This window comes from Mandrillus leucophaeus, unplaced genomic scaffold (genome assembly GCF_000951045.1).
Source record: "Mandrillus leucophaeus isolate KB7577 unplaced genomic scaffold, Mleu.le_1.0 Scaffold565, whole genome shotgun sequence".
Classification (NCBI taxonomy): domain Eukaryota; kingdom Metazoa; phylum Chordata; class Mammalia; order Primates; family Cercopithecidae; genus Mandrillus; species Mandrillus leucophaeus.
Genome location: NW_012106086.1, coordinates 1,605,325 through 1,607,749, shown reverse-complemented (window position 1 = coordinate 1,607,749; position 2,425 = coordinate 1,605,325). Strand labels below are relative to the sequence as shown.

Sequence of the window (2,425 nt, the reverse complement as noted above, 5' to 3'; positions counted from 1 at the left end):
CCTCACCCGGCTAGTTGTTTTGTACTTTTTTTTAGTAGAGACGGGGTTTCACTGTGTTAGCCAGGATGGTCTCAATCTCCTGACCTCGTGATCCGCCCGTCTCGGCCTCCCAAAGTGCTGGGATTAGAGGCTTGAGCCACCGCGCCCGGCCAGTGATTGTTTTTATATCACCGACTTAGCTTCGGGGACTTGTCTTGCTGATGAAGGAGGAACTCCTGGGAAACATTTCTGTCTCACAAGTGGTTATGTGAACACTTCATACACTCCTATCTCTCTGGATGAGGCTACTATGTTACCATAAATAAGAGGTGGGAAGATAAGATGTTAAGAATTCCCGACAGAATCCACGCCCTCCCCCACCCCTGCTTGCTGCTGCTTTTGTCAGCCCTTTTAGGGAGACTGGGAGAGGAAATTCTTAGCAGTTCTCAGCCAATTCAACCTGCAGACATTGATTGAGGCCCTACCGTGTGCAAGGTCCTCTAGTAGATGCTATGGGAAAAAACAAAATCGAATGAGATCTTTTTCCACTTTTTAAGGCAGACATCCAGCCAGAGAGGCAGCCAGACCCAATGGACTGCCATACCAGAGAGGGGTGAGAGGCAGGTGGCAGCAGCAGTAATGGAGATGGGGAGATGCGTTTCACCTGGGAGGATCCTAGAGCGCCTCCTGGAGCAGGTGATTCTGAACCGTGTCTTACAAGAAGGGTATGATTTCAGTGGTAAAGGCAAAGGGGAACCGTGTTCTGAGCTGAAGGAACAGCGTCAGCAAGGATACAGAAGTGTGAAAATTGGGGGCAGGTGCATACAATAGGCATCCCAGCATTCCTGGAGCTAAATGTGGTATAAAGAAGAGAGGGCCCCAGAGAAGGCTTTCCATGCCGGGGCAGGAATCCACCTCCCTCCAGCAGGCGGTGAGAAGCACCGGAGACTCCCACACAGGGAAGTAAGATCGGAGTTCCAGCTGAGCTCCAGCGGGGAGCTGGTGGCATGGCGCGAAGTGATTTCTCTTGTCTTCTTCGGGTGACGATAAGCCAGCCCAGGGGGTGAGAGGAGGGGAGGGTCACAGGAATGGAAGTGAAGACAGGCAGGTGGGGAAAGGCCGAGGTGTGATAACAGGATGTGAGTGTGAAGATGAGGATGGGGGGGTGGAAGTGGGGGGACTGAGGCCATGAATCTGCCGGACAGAGAAGGGACTGGTGGAGCCACAACAGATTGAGGTGAAGATGCTGGAGGTCAGGTCCCTATCCCGGGGTCAGGCTGGAGCCTGGTGCCCAGGCATAAATTTGGTGTCATCAGTGAAGAGGGGATGCGGATGGGTCCTCAGGGCCGAAGAGGAAAGAGACGAACCCACCTCACAGGGGTTCATGTCTCAATGCCTCTGTCACCCCAGGATCTTCGACCCCTTGCATAACTTGTAAGAGGGTCCAGGCCTATGGAAAGCCAAACTGTTTACTGAACTGATGGACTGTACCGTGCATGGATCTTTCTAGAAGCAGTCTTGTCATCTCCCAGCTCCTAGCTTCCCCAGGGCCCCACCACTCAGAATAAGGGCCAAGCTCCTCGGCCCCACATGCAAGGCCCGTCGTAACCTCGTGCCACCCCAAGCCCCAGTCCATCGCCCGCCCTTGCCCACTGTTTCTAGCCATTGACAACCTTCCCTGCATTGCGGCTCCACTGGGAAGCTCCCTTAACTTCTGCAGCCCAATGTCTTCTCTGTCTCCAGGGGTCGGCTCCCCTGTCCCGGTCCAGGGAGAACTCGCTCCACAGATCTCTCCCCGCCTCGGCGTGCTGTATGGTGGCTCCCCACTCACGAGCGCTGCCGGACTGGAGCCCGAGGGACCACATCCCATTTACTCCCAGAGCTTCCAACTAGCAAATGATACTGAAGGAACAGGAAGTCCTGTTTTGAGAGCCCCCCAGCTAAACTGGGGTTCCAGTACCAGAGCAGCCAGCAACCTGCCCTAAGCAGAAAGGTAGGGGGCTAGACGTGGGTGCGTGCAGTGCACCTTACACAGGATACTTCTTGTAACTAGTAGATAACCTCATGCCTAGTGTCTGACCTATCACCAGAGGTCCATCACATGGGAAAGGCCCTTGTGGCTCTGGTGAGACCCGTGTCCAGTTTATGCTGCCTGACCATTGCTCTGGCAATCCTGGAGGATTCCTCCACGTCCCCAATTTACACATTGATTTGTTCACCTGTACAACAATTATTAAGACTGGCTTGTACCAGGCTCTGCTGAGGACCCCAGGACACGGGGGACACAGGCTGTCCGTCAAGGGGGCTAGTAACCAACTAAAGAAAGAGTAGCCTTCAGCCCTGCTGAAGACTTCACCCTGGTCGCAGGCCAGCGAGCACTCAGGTCCAACTCGCTGTGGCTGCTCCCTGGGCCTTGTCCCGCGCGGACGTGGTGACTGCGCGGGTG

At 54.8% G+C, this 2,425-nt stretch overlaps 1 protein-coding gene across 1 annotated transcript in view; it reads right to left on the bottom strand.

Moving 5' to 3' along the window:
* The window catches only part of RRP7A (ribosomal RNA processing 7 homolog A (S. cerevisiae)), a 156,215-nt gene that overhangs the window by 57,293 nt on the left and 96,497 nt on the right, over positions 1–2,425 (bottom strand). The window lies entirely within an intron of this gene.